Source organism: Cydia strobilella, chromosome 10, assembly GCF_947568885.1.
Source record: "Cydia strobilella chromosome 10, ilCydStro3.1, whole genome shotgun sequence".
In the NCBI taxonomy this organism is placed as follows: domain Eukaryota; kingdom Metazoa; phylum Arthropoda; class Insecta; order Lepidoptera; family Tortricidae; genus Cydia; species Cydia strobilella.
The window spans coordinates 19,104,853-19,120,119 of record NC_086050.1 but is presented as its reverse complement, the minus strand read 5'-3'; the positions used below and the strand labels follow the sequence as shown (position 1 = coordinate 19,120,119).

General features: G+C 36.9%; 1 protein-coding gene and 1 non-coding gene across 2 annotated transcripts in view; both read right to left on the bottom strand.

Annotated features, from left to right (window-relative positions):
* The window catches only part of LOC134744700 (superoxide dismutase [Cu-Zn]), a 183,509-nt gene that overhangs the window by 39,503 nt on the left and 128,739 nt on the right, over positions 1-15,267 (bottom strand). The gene's annotated exons all lie outside the window — the stretch shown is intronic.
* Trnaa-agc (transfer RNA alanine (anticodon AGC)) lies at positions 5,654-5,726 on the bottom strand. The gene has a single exon. It is a non-coding gene; the product is annotated as a tRNA-Ala (tRNA).

Genomic DNA, 15,267 nt, shown 5'->3' with positions numbered 1-15,267 from the left:
TGATCTTTTTATCGAGTTACACGGATTTTGCCCCTCCGCTCAAGTTGAGCGGCTCAACTAACGACACTAACACAATAAATATTTGAAGCTGAATACAGGGAGATGTGATTTTTTTTCCATCTATGTGCTGATCCCAAGTGTTTCACATCATATAAAAGTTTGAAAAATATTGTCTCAAAATGTGCGTTTCATATACGCAGTTCAAACACTGACTCTTACCAATGAATTTATGTATGACATGACATTTCATTTAATATGTACCAGTTTTTCGGTGAAGGAAAAAACCGTGAGGAAACCGGAATAATCCCAATAAGGCCTAGTTTTCCGTCTGGGTTGGAAAGTCAGATGGCAGTCGCTTTAGTAAAAATAACTGCCCACGCCAATTCTTGGGATTAGTTGCCAAGCGATGACAAAAAGCTGATGATGATGATGATGATGATAGGTCGGGATATAAATACTTACGTAGTCGCTTTTTTTTAATACTACGTCGGTGGCAAACAAGCATACGGCCCGCCTGATGTTAAGCAGTCTCCGTAGCCTATGTACTCCTGCAACTCCAGAGGAGTTACATGCGCGTTGCCGACCCTAACACTCCTCTCCCTCGAGCTCTGGGACTTTTCTTGGGAATCACTGAAAAGTATTCATCAGTTTCACAATCCGGCCTTGCCCCTGACCCCTGACCACTGTTGGAAGCAGTACCTAGATACCATCATCAGCATGAACCCGGCCCGACTAGACCTGCACACCTACCAGTGAACTTTACTATGAGTTGGAATGCAATGATGGGCGTTTCTACTATAATTTCTAGTTAACGCTATCATTACTGAGCTCGTTCACTTACCTGTACTAACAATGGCATTCTGTTAAACAAAAGCCATTATTTCTTTTGTGCGAGCACGTGGCCTTCGTGCCTGTGCGCGTGGCCATTGTGTGTGAGCCTCAGACACAAAAAGGCCAAGCGCTTTATAAATCCATCTATTCGCATTGATTCAAATCTAGTGATGAAATAATTGCAATTTCAAAGGTTTTTTTTGGACAAAATGACAAAAAGGTTTGTCCGTCTGTCGGTCTGATTGTAACGCACTTTGTGTATGTAACATAAGGATCATTTTTAATACTCACTTTCGTACAATAAATTATTTTGTATTTTGTCTGTCTGCCTGCCCGTATGTAACATCCATTTTACTCAGAAACTATATATTTTAATGAGGAACGCAAATAGCTGTATTTTGTAGGTTTACTTGTTTGTTTTTATAAAAAAAAAACTTGTTTTATAGTATAGCTAGCTAGCTGAGTATTTCAGTTTTAACTGAGGCTGCAAATATAGACTCCTTTAAAGTCGTAGAAAAGTCCTTCGTACATTTAATAACGAGTTTCGCACGCGCTTTAAATCTAAATCTCATTCAAATCGCTAAAGCTCAAGTTTAGTGGCAAAGGTCGTGACGACTCGAGTGCCAAGCACGTCTTTATCTATTGTTGAACTTCATTTTATAGGTTAACATCTATATGTCAATTTGAAAAACCGGCCAAGTGCAAGTCGGACTCGCGTTCTAAGGGTTCCGTACATTACACAATTTAAACAATGTATCTTTTATGTGAAACGTGAGTGAATTGTCTTTAAAAACCCCGTAGGGGTCGGATCAAAAACTAAGTAATTAAGTCCGACTCACGCTTGACTGCACATTTCTAATAGATTTTCCTGTAACTTATAGGTAAAGATCTATTTTGTGTATTTTTTTTCAAAATTTTCGACCCAGTAGTTTCGGAGATAAAGGGGGGGAATGGACATTTTTTGCCTATTTTCTTGAATAACTTCTAAACTGTTTATCCTAAAATTATAAAAAAATGTTTATTTATTTAATCGAATGGCATAAAAAGTCACAAATAAATCGAAAATATAACAGGTATGTCACAGGTTTATATCCAAGGTTCTCAGCCATTGGGCTGCGTCAGGGGTAAGTGAGAACAGGTCATCGGGGCTTCCGGGGTAGGCTCTGAGGGGGCACTCCTGGACTATGTGTTGGATAAAAAAATGTATTTGAGATTCTCACAATAAACTATTTTATCTGATATGTCACACGATATGGTTTGAAAAACTTTATTTATTAATTTTCTCATTTACCCCTCAAAAGTGGCCCCCATGTTTTTAACGTAAACAAATTCATTTGTTTACGTTATGTGTCCGTCTTTGGGTCACAAACTTACACATGTGTACCAAATTTCAATTAATTGGTCCAGTAATTTCGGAGAAAATAGGCTGTGACTGTGACAGACGGACAGACAGACGCACGAGTGATCCTATAAGGGTGCCGTTTTTTCCTTTTGAGGTACGGAACCCTAAAAATGAGGTGTTATGGTCAGATATTTTTCCTTTTTGTAACTAAATGGATGCAAGGTTAAAGTGTTGTTCCAAAAGCGTATTTTTTTGCATTAGTAAGTCTAATAAAAATACGGATCCGTTTTTTAGGGTTCCGTAGTCCACTAGGAACCCTTGCTTGCTTGTAAATACTCACTAATAGCTCCCATTTAGCCTATTCTGACAGAATGGTAACTACCTAACTACGGAACCGTACTCTGAGCATGGCCCGACATGCTCTTGGTCGAATTTAAAATAACAGTTAGGGTCATTGTACTTTAAACTCCTATCTGTGAAAGATAAGGATTCTGAATTTTAGGTAATATTTTAGATTTTTTAGAGAATGTATTTTTCTGCTTCATACAGCACATCGAACACATGATTTTTACCACCAAACACATGGTAGTTCAATCATACAGTTAATTTGATACGGATATACGGATATAATCCATACGGATATTGTAGTAACCTAGTAACTTGTATTGTAAAAATTTAGCTTGCGCCAGTTCTTGGGACTAAATTGCAAATTGAAGTGAACGCTTGGGTTTCTTTAGGATGCAACCAGGGAAACGCTAAAACGAAGAGGAGGAATGGAAAAGTAGTATCATACACTCATGTCTTCCTTTTATTTCTCAATGTTTTTTTTTATTTTCTTTCCTTTAAAACGAGCTTAACTAACACTAATTAATAAATCCTCATTACTCTGTCAATTATATTATTATTCGCCTAATCAACGAGTTTGAAAATGGAACACGTTAACGTATTCAAAGATGGTTGCCGGGCGCCGACATTTTGCAGGTATTTAGTGCGCGCACGAGCGACACTCCTACACTATTTAACTTGAAGCTTGAATGCGTTTTATCATGGTATTCATTATATTAACAATCGATAAGGATTTGCTGACAAGACTATACAGTTTAGGTTATAACAATTAGGTTAGTCACCCTGTATATCGTATATCCCTCCATCTTTGATCCGGGTAAGGTATTTTTAGCCTTATCTGTTATTTTATTAATGCTTGGCATAAACTACATATTATAATTAAATTATTTATTTATTATTTATTTATTATTATAACAACATATTTACACAGCATTACAGTTTGCACCAAAGCGCTGGCAAATTTATACATGCAAATAGCAAAACAGTACATAATTATTGAAATACAATTTAGTCATGCAAATAATATAAATATAAATTAAAAATACCTATAAATGATGTAACATAAAGCATATAGGTACCTATAGTTGGTCAAACCAAATTGGCAGTAACTAAGAACAAAAAGAACTATACTCATCCTTTTTTTTTGGGTAGTACTAGTGTAAGACAAAGATATTATGATTCTCTCCGTCTATGTTTGAAATGAGACAGTCCTTTGACAAACTATATACTCGTAACGTTGATAATTTGCAATAGAGTCGTTTTTTTGTTTAAATATCTCTGGAATATGGTTTTAATCATGTAAGGCCCACCATACAAAGTTTTAGTATTTTTAACTTGCACGTTGTTATATTTATACATTATTGAAAGAAAGAAAGAAAGAAAGAAAGAAAGAAAATACATTTATTTGACGCCACAACAATAGTAGGTACATAAAAAAGAAAAGCATGCAGACAAAAAAACATTTGGACGCCAAAAAGGATCCCCACTCAGCATAGTGCCGCGGCAAACCGTGGCACTGGTTTTCTGTGGGGACCTGGCTTAACCTAAAAATAATGGCGACACGTACGCCAACGATTCACAAATAAATTTACATTAACATAAAAATACAAACATTATTAAACATAAAAAATTAAGACAAACAAAATATTAACTACCGCCATTTTTAAATCTATTTATTACGAAGTTACAGAAAAAAAGAGCCAAAACGAACTAAACTTAAGACTAAAACTAAAACAAAGACTAAAACTAAAACAAATCATCAAATTGCCGCGGAAATGTAAAAGTGTGTGTGATAAGTGTGCGAGTGTCTGATATGTTACTGTGATGTCTGTAATTGAATTTGTAACAAGTTATTAAATATTATAAATGAATTCCGATTGTTTGAGAAAGCAATCAAACAAATAAAAATGCTACTTTATTTGGTTCATAAAAGGTTCTAATTAGATTGCAACGAATAATGACATAATAATGCATACATTGAGCTTTACGAGGCTAAGATAAAAGTTTAGTTACATATTTGATATTACGAGTACAATGCTTCTTTTGAGACAACCCCTATCGTACATCGAAAGTAGGTACCTAACCTAATATTCATTATAAATAAAATAAAAAATCTGTTTGAAATAATATAACATTTTACATAATATGATGAATTTAAAATAATAAACTTTTAAATATAAAATCAACTATCAATAATTTCACTTGTTTCCATTCATAATCCCTTATTTTTTCCACACTGTATAATATATGCTTGTAACTAATCATCGACCATACATAACCTTTCGCCCTATAACCTTCTTAAACTTAAATGTTATATTAAGTTCTAGATTAGAATCACGCAAGGCCGAAATTAGATCACTCTATTCACTAACCGCATCGAAATCGGTGCAGCCAACGATTAATTCATGATTAACCTAATTTATAATACGAATATAACGATCCGCCTCAAGGCGATGCTATTTTATAAGCTTTCTGGTCAATTAAACATTATTTATTCGTTTTTGATAATAATTAAGGTAATTGAAAGCATTAAAAAATAGTTAAAAGATAATCTTTAAGATGACTTATGGGTTTCCTTTCCATTGAATTCTAAATGTTATAAATGCGTTTAAAGGACAAATCCATACTAATATTATAAATGCGAAAGTCTGTCTGTCTGTCTGTGTGTTTCCTCTTCACGCTTAAACCGCTGAATCGATTTAGATGAAATTTGGCATAGAGATAGGTTGAGTCCCTGAGAAGGACATAGGATAGTTTTTATCCCGAAAATCATCCCTTAAGAAAGTAAAAAGCGGGGTGGAATTGAGATAATTAATGAAGTGTCTGCTAATTTGTGTGCATAATATGCTCAAATTGAATAATTGCTATAAGATTTTCTCCAGGCGCTATTCTTACTCTAGCTGAGGTTACTAAGTCCACGCAGACGAAGTCGCGGGCAAAAGCTAGTTTAAATATAAATGAATACTTAATTAATGAGGCATAAAACAATTTTACTTTACGATTATGATTACTTATAAAAAAAACTTCAGTGTGAATTGTGTTGGCTTGGCTTAATCCATATTTAAATCTAAAAAAATAAAACTAGTTTGTCATTAATTTTTTTGTAAAAAAAAAAAAAAAAGCGAACTTTACAGTTGGAGGTGCGGGGTATCGATCCCCGTACCTCTCGCATGCTAAGCGAGCGCTCTACCATCTGAGCTACACCCCCGGTGTGTGAGTTGGCGAAATTATGCTATTAAAGTAGGAGGTTGTTTCTCGATAAAAATAAAATGCGAAACTGCAACTCTTGTTAGGGTTCCGTACCAAAAGGGTAAAAACGGAACCCTATTACTAAGACTCCGCTGTTCGCCGGTCCGTCTTATTTATGGTTTTAGTTGTAAATTATGAAAATATACCTTGTATATATATATTATTTAATTTCGATTTCATATTGGGGCGATTTCTATGCAAAGGGACCTTATTGTCGATGGCGCTTACGCCGCACAGCGTCGCGCGGCATTGTGTTTTTATATCGGAGCATCGTTAATAATGGCGTAAGCGCCATCGACAATAAGGTCCCTTTTTATAGAAAATGCCAAATATTATTAAATATTAATTTTATTTTTAAGTAGGTCCCTAGTTGTAACTTGTACTTATTTAATGTTAATTCACTTTTTACTTTTTAATAAAAGCACTATTTAAAAAATACTTATTAAGTACCTTATTAAATAAATAATAAAATACCAATAATCGTAACCTATTTTATGCTAGGTAGGTAGGTTACTAGGTACATCAGTCAAAGATAGATTCTTTGGTACAGTCAAATAATTAAATTTTCGACCCATTTCGTGCCTGCAGTCAAATTTCCTTGACTGCACTGTACCTAGTTAGTACCTTTATAATCCCTTATTTTTTCCATCCCGTATACATATGTATAATCATTACTATTTTGTTATCTGGTTTTGTTATTTAATTTAGTGTAAGTTGTGTATTTTAAATTTTATTTGTATTGTAATTTTTGACATGTGTTTTTGACATTAAAGATATTGATTGATTGATATGAATATCATTATCATTATCATTGATTGTCTAATTTGATGACATAATTTTGTAACGCAACTCTCACGACGCGAAACTTTTTGCTATTATTTTGAAGTAGGCACTTGTTGCCTACTTGCTGTATAATTCATTTAATTCATAAATTTATTGCATTTATAATCATGTGTTTACAGAAGGACTTACCTTGTGTGTTGCCTGTTTGTTGACCGAGCGTCAGCGAAGGTCTCCGTTTCAGCTTGGACAAAAATGCTTTCGTATGTCCGAATGTTCTCGTCTACAGGTCGCATTTCTCAACCGATTTTCTTAAAATTTTGTGAGCAAGTTCAAGAATTAAATAGTTTTATGTCGATTCATTTTTCGGAAATTTTCAAAATGGCGGAGCCATGAGGGTTCGCGAGGTCTGCTCACAGAACCACTAGTACTTATTGTAATGTTTCTAATGTAAAATTAGTATTCAATTAATAATAATGTTCAATTAGTATTTTCCTCGCGTTGGTGTAATGATAAATTTCGAATTTCAGTCTGTAGCATAGTTTGTTACCCCTCGTGCTTTGGTGGCGCTAATACTGCGCCAAATTCCTTTCCGAATGCCGAAAAGGAATTTGGCGCTACTGCGCCACCATGCTTTGAAACCCTTGTAGATTCTGGAATCTTCTCGCTAAGCTCATGGTCCAATTTTGGAATCTCTTAATGGGGTTGGCCGATCGAAATAATTAGCACATGGCGCCAGCATAGCTTGCCCTGTCAATCCCTAGAATTGTGTCAAATTTTTGTTTTTATAATGCCCAGGGGCCCTATTCGAGATGCACAACTGTCAGTTTCGGCTTCAACATCAGTTCAACAGTGGAATGAATCATTTGTTCATCAACTGTGGAAAGTATCATTTGGTACAACCAAAACTCATTCATTGAAAAAATTATGCAGCAAAAATCAACTTTGTTTTCTTACTACTATACGGTTTAAAATAACTCTGAACTCGGCGTGGTTCGGTTTGGTTTCGTTGTCACCTAACTGTGTATTGCTAATGTCAAATTTACCTATTCGACAACACACGATTTCTTCCATTCAACTGAAGTTCAACACGAAACGTCACTTAACGCATGTCAAATACCGCTCCTGGATGCCAGCCCTTTAAGCCAAATTGCATAGAAAAAGGGGCAAGCTATGATGGCGCCATCTCTGCAAACCTTTGACAGTTGCCAACCCCATTGCTTGTTATCAATATTAGCGGGTATCCATATTGGCACGAGGGGTTTAACAACAACTCTGCCTTCTTGTGAAACAAACAATTTTTACTAACTATTTTAGTTAAGTGGCACTAAACTGCAGTCTATAAAAATGTATGTTATGGTTTGTAATCATTTTAATACTAGCCGAATTACTTTTTATCAAATAATTGATGCACTTAATCCTATAAATAATTCATCATTCATCCCCGCCATGCTGGCCTTAATGATATCATCCGTCGGGCCTTAGCCAGTGCGGGAGCACCGGCGGTTTTGGAACCGACCGGCCTCGCCCGCGATGACGGTAAAAGGCCCGACGGCATGACCCTCGTGCCATGGAAGATGGGACGGCCGTTGGTTTGGGACGCAACCTGTGCCGATACCCTAGCGCTATCCCATCTCCATGGCACCGCAGTGAAGGCTGGTTCGGCTGCCAATTCGGCCGAGCTCCTCAAGCGACGCAAGTATGCAACCATAAATAGTGTTTGCATATTTGAGCCGTTTGGGGTTGAAACTATGGGGCCTTGGGGGGAAAGTGCCCATAGAGTTTTTAAGGAATGTAGCCGCAGGTTAGTAGAGTTGACGCGTGACCAGAGGGCTGGTTCATATCTAGCACAGCGGATCAGCATTGCCATACAACGTGGCAATGCTGCCAGCCTTCTGGGCACGCTGCCAATAGACGGTGATTTGGGGCAAATTTTTTATTTATAGTTTATTTTTAAGTTTAGTTTTTAAAAACTGTAATAGATGTCATATATTAAAGAAAAAGTGACGAAGCCCTCCAGTGGTCCTTTTTCCTTTTTCTTTAATATATGACATCTATTACAGTTTTTAATTTATGTATAGTATTTGTTACTTAAAAAAAAAACAAAAAAAAAAAAACCCCAAAATCAAAATATTTAATAAAAAAATAATAATAGTTTGTAATTTTGATTTCAATTATTTTTAGAGATACCTGTTCCTTCTTTCACAGTAGGCAAATATATTCATCATTACATAACATTGACTTATCTCGCATTCAAATGTAAACAGCGCATCAATGCTGTAAAATAAACAATATGTAATCAGATGGCATGTAAAACGTATGTAATAAATTGTCATTATCATCGCCCCGGGCATGTAAATCATATATTACGTACATTATGTACTTACCTACATCCGCATTCTTCGCGGTGAATCTTCTGAGTCGTCTGAGATAAATTAGTTCTCGTTGTTATGGCGATTGATAATTATAAACCTGTTTAATAAACAAGTTCGTCAATGTTGCAATCCATTGCAAAAATACCTACCCTAAATTCGTACATGACAATTGGCCTTAACAAGCATTAAATCATAATTTTATTATGGGATTCATAGAAATAAGTTTGTTTAATTTTCATAATAAAAAAATAGTAAACGTGTTTTCATAATAGTAAACGTGGCACCAATAATGACGTAAAACACGAATCCTGTAAAATAAATGGGGCATTTTCTATGAAAACGGACCTTATTGTCGATGGCGTTTACGCCGCACAACGTCGCGCGGCATTGTATTTATATCGGAGCATCGTTAATAATGGCGCAAGCGCCATCGACAATAAGGTCCCTTTTTACATGAAATACCACAAATAAGTATTTAACATCAAACATTTATTCAGCAAATAGGCCACAGATGCACTTTTACATGTAAATTTTTATAAACAATAAAATTAACCCAAAATTACAAAAAATCATCAGTTTTGGATAAAGTCAATTTAATGGAAGGATTATTTGACACGTGTGACTTCAAAAGTCGCAATATTTGTTGAATCACATCCAATTATGGAATGTGGAAGAGACCTCAAAATTATTTTTATTAATATTTTAGTAATTAAAAGTTCAGCGTACATATTATTTATGATAGCAACGCAAACGTATATTTTGTGTTTCGGAGGTCAAACATGTCCGAACACCAGAAGTATTTAAAGTATTTAAACATTATAACAATTATGTAATTGTTTGGTTCAACATTGAGACGTCACGGTCGATCGTAGGCGCATATTTGCGTTACATACCTAAGTCACTAAAATATTTAAATGATCTATCCGTCAAAATTACGGTTTTAACAAGCTATAAATATTAATAGCACCATTAGCACCAAATGAATTTAATTGACACGTGAAAGAGCCCGGCCTAATCACAGACCGAATAAACATAGAGTAACTTATACTAGAGCGGTACTGTCATAGTAAATTTTGTAACCCCAGTAAATTCACTGCCATCTGTCGACACACTTTAAAACTAAAAATGAAGATTTATAAAAATACGATAGAATGTATTTAAATATAGATAAATGATTTTTTTTATTTGCATTAATTATTTTTATGATTTTGACCCATGTTCTTTCACTGATATGCGTTAAAATTGTTAAATAACAAACGAAACCGTCAACGCCATCTATACGACTGTAGGCCAAAACTAGTAGCGCTCTCTGAACGAGAATCAAATTTTCTTGATTTTCGAGGCACGTTTTTTCCTTAGACTGTATCTATCTATTACGGAGTTATATCTATCTTTGGTATAAATATACCGTTCCGTTCCGTACCGTATTAATATTGGGCTTTATAATATGAATTTTACACTGTGTGTTTCACACCGACTTGAATTAAATTTATTACCTATAGATGAAATTCAAAAACTGCGAAAATGGCCAAATAGCCAAAAGCGAGTGTGGTGTTCAAAATTACTTGCATAGTACCTATTAAGATAGTTGTTTTGACACCTCGCCCGCTTAGCAGGTACAATACCTATATATAACTACTTAAATAGTACGTAGTACCACTGTATATACAGGTTGGGCCAGTGATAAATGCATTTAAATTTTTTTAATTAAATAATAAATTTTTGTTTAAAAAAAAAATTATAATCAGAATTTGGGATAAAGAAATAAATTTTACGTTTTAAAAATTAAATCATCAAGATGTCGTCCGTAGCGGTTGCGGCACTCTTTCAGTCTTGCTTGTAAATTTTGAAAGACTTTCGTGTAAAGAGATTTCCTGGCTCCGAAACGACATCTTGATGATTTAATTTTTAAAACGTTAAATTTATTTCTTTATCCCAAATTCTAATTATAATTTTTATTTAAAAACATAATTAATTATTTAATAAAAAAAATTTTTAATGCATTTATCACTGGCCCACCCTGTATCTTGTATGTAAATAAATTTAATAAATAAATAAGAACTGTGAAATAAATTTGACGCAACGGGAGAATAATTATTTGTCTTATATAGTAATCTTTGACCGAATAATCCGTCTTTGGCGTTGAACATGCGGTGCCGATATATCCATCATTTGCGTCCAAAAGATTAAATTATGATTGTTAGAATCAACAATTAAGCGCTGGTGGCCTAGCGGTAAGAGCGTGCGACTTTCAATCCGGAGGTCGCGGGTTCAAACCCCCGGCTCGTACCAATGAGTTTATCGGAACTTATGTATGGAATATCATTTGATATTTATACCAGTCGCTTTTCGGTGGAGGAATACATCGTGAGGAAACCGGACTAATCCTAACAAGGCCTAGTTTCCCCCTCTGGGTTGGAAGGTCAGATGGCAATCGCTTTCGTAAAAACTAGTGCCTACGCCAATTCTTAGGATTAGTTGTCAAGCGGACCCGAGGCTCCCATGAGCCGTGGCAAAATGCCGGGATAACGCGAGGAAGATGATGATGAGAATCAACAATTAATACAACCTGATTGCGGTCGTGATGCACGTGGGTAATATTAGATTTTATTGTGCTTCTAATTGACAATCATTAACAATGGCAGTGTTTACTATATTAGTTGAAGGTGAACTTAAGGCTGAAATGAAATTAATTGCTGTTTGTTATGTCGGTTTGAAGGGAATTTGTTAAACTCGGATTACTCGCATTTAGGACTAAGGACCAAATTAAGGTATTTTTTTTTATGATGAGTAGGCAGGCGTTTAACCACGATCCCACCTGATGGTAAGTGATGATGTGGTCTACGGTGGAGCACGCTTACCTATGAGATACCTATTAACTCTTGCCTTGAAGAGCCCCAAATTGTACTCATGCGGAAACACAGACTCGGGCAGGGCGTTCCACTCCTTGGCAGTTCGCATAAGAAATGTGGAAGCAAAACGCTTCGTGCGTATTTATGGAGTTCCTACCATGAAGCGATGCCGGAGTGCCGTTTGTCTTGTGGTCCGATGGTAAAAATGGGACGGAGGAATAAGGTTGTGCAGTTCCTCGGCACACTCTCCGAAATGTATCCTATAAAAGATCGTCAGGCTGGCAACCTTGCGACGATGCTCCAGACTTTGGAGTCGAGCATTCGTCAGATTGCTGTCATTGATGATTCTCTTGGCCCTCCTCTCAACTGACTCGAGCGCCTCAAGCTGGTACTTTGCAGAGCCATCCCACAGATGAGAACAGTATTCTACACACGATCGGACTTGTGCTTGGTAAAGGTCGAGCAGCTGCCTAGGTGTAAAATACTGCCTCACCTTGTTGAGGATGCCTAGCTTTTTTGCCGCTAACTGTGCTTTCGACTCGATATGCGGGCCGAAGTTGAGTTTCGAGTTTCGGTATTAAAACGATTTCCAGGTTAGCCTAAAATTAATTCAGCCCTTTTTGAATTATGAAGCAGCAATCAAAACACATACTTTCACATTTAATTGGGAGATGAAAGCATGACTCACAATCTTCATTGTACAGTCGCTATATTATATCGGAGCGGCCGAGATGTCCACTTATATCTAAACGTCTATTGTGTTAGAAAGACTTAGAATATTTTTTTTAAATAAATTAAAATAAAATTTTATAGGACATTCTTACACAGATTGACTAAGTCCCACGGTAAGCCCAAGCAACTTGTGTTATGGGTACTCAGACAACGATATATATAATATATAGATACTTAAATACATAGAAAACAGTGGAAACACCCATGACTTAGGAACACACATCACAAATATGAATGCCCTTACCGGGATTCGAACCCAGGACCATCGGCTTCACAGGCAGGGTCATAACAATATAGAATGCATTTAGATATTTTTGAGCACCTTGACCGCTCCGATATATCTGATGGAATGTACATCATTGGGAACAAATGCGTACCTATATCATTAGACCCCATCATCAACGATAATTGCTACATATCAATGCTATAATAAATTTGGAAGATGACGGACGGACGGACGGACTGTTGTAAGCTTGCCTGAAGGGCCGTAGTCAAAGGTCACAAATAAATCTATTGTGTACCTCTGGCATGCATTAATCCACATGCATCGGCTTGGCTTACGAAGCCACTGGAAGGTTCCAGTGGCTAGGTAGCCGCCGCTATACAAATCATACAATCGTTGTGTATGTGAAACCGTGATTGTTATAGCGTTTTCAAATTATCCGATCCGATTTCGAATGTAGGACCCCACATAGGGGCGCCATCTATAGCGGTCACGCACACTACGACAAACATTATGCCTTCACAAGTACACATACGCACACAAACAAATATTATCGGCCTCGCCCACCGAGGGTACCGTACTTTTTAGTATTTATAAATTCTATATACAGATGTCAATCACAATGAAAAAATCAACGATGATCAAACTCTGGTCAACGTGGGACTCGAACCCACATCCTTGGATTGCCGGTCCAATGCGTTACCAATTGATCGTTGATTTTTTCATTGTGATTGACATCTGTATATACAATTTATAGATTGTAATACGTCCCACAATAAAAAAGGATAAATATATTAACATTTTTCAGTATTTGTTGTTATAGCGGCAACAGAAATACATCATCTGTGAAAAATTCAACAGTTTAGCTATCACGGTTCATGAGATACAGCCTGGTGACAGACAGACAGACGGAAGCAACTAATACTAAAAAGTACGGAACCCTCGGTGGGCGAGTTAGACTAGCACTTGTCCGTTTTTTTAAGTGACGTGTTGCTTTGGCACGTTCTGAAGACCGCTCTTAAAAGAAACAAAAGGTTTTTGTTTAACATAAATATTAGGCCGAAAAAATCATCTGAGAAAATTTATACTATACTTGTCCATTCTTTATTATATATATTGGTGCAGTCGAGACGCATGATTAGTTAAATAACATAATTCAAATATCAATTTAATGTCAGTGTTCGTTCGAATTGGCCTGTTGGTCCGACTTTATGAATGGCTTTATTCACGTGAAAAAATAAGTGTCAAATATTAACACCGGAAGAAAGAGATAGACGATGTCATTATCACTCTGGCATGTAGACATATCATATACGATCGCCATATTCGGTGCGGATATCATATGAGACTTAAGAATTCCAAAATATCAGGGATTCTAAACCTTTTCTGTGATATTATTTTTATATTCTTTTTTATTTTATTTTTTATGTGATATTCAGCAAACGAGCAGACGAGCCGCCTGATGGGAAGCAGTCATCGTCGCCCATGGACGTAAGCAACATCACAGGAGCCACTTAAGCATTTCCGACCCTTGAGAACCCTAAATACCCGCTTCTTGAAGAATCCCATGTCGTAGCACAAAGGAAATACCTCAGGAGGCAACTCATTCCACATTCTGCACGTTCTGGGAAGAAACGAGCGGGATGCCCGCTTATTCATGGTGTGCCATGTGTCTAAGAAGTGAGGATGAGCTTTGCTCCTTTGGCGGGAGGTGCGGTGATAGAAACGAGACGATGGCACCAGATCAAAAAGTTCTTCGGAACATTCCCCATTGTATAGGTACAGACGGTAGAACATGCAAAGAGAGCCAACGTCTCTCCGAAGACTAAGAGGTTTTAAGCCGTCAGTAAGTTCGGAATTGCCGACAATACGAACTGCCCGACGTTGGATGGAGTCAAGGGGAAGGAGCTGGTATTGTGGAGCGCCAGACCAGAGATGAGAACAGTACTCCATATGGGGTCGAACCTGCGCTTTATATAACAAAAGTCGGTGACCCGGTGTGAAGTACTGTTTGGCTCTGTTAAGCACCCCAAGCTTATTGGAGGTCAGTTTGGCTTTTTGTTCCAGATGACTACGAAACTGGACTTCGTTCGTAATGTCGACACCAAGTATCCCGATACTTTTAGCGGTGGTAAGGGGAATGCCCTGAAACTTTGGCGCCGTGACAAATGGGGTTTTTTTGGCGGAGAACGCGCAGACTTGTGTCTTACTGGGGTTGAACTGGACGAGGTTACGTCTACCTCATTCGGAGACCTGTTCAAGGGACGTCTCGATCTCAGACACAAGTCGCATCCTGCACTCCGACACCTGCTCAGGGGGGGCGTTTGCACGACCTGTATAACAGCTATCGCCAGTGCTGTCGTCTGCATAGCAATGAATATTGTTAGTTAATAACATATCATTGATATGCAGAAGGAACAGGGTAGGCGATAGTACAGATCCTTGGGGTACTCCAGCGTTTATAGGCTTATAATCCGAGCATATTCCGTCAGTGACGACTGAAATGCTACGCCCAGATAGAAAGCTGGAGACCCATGT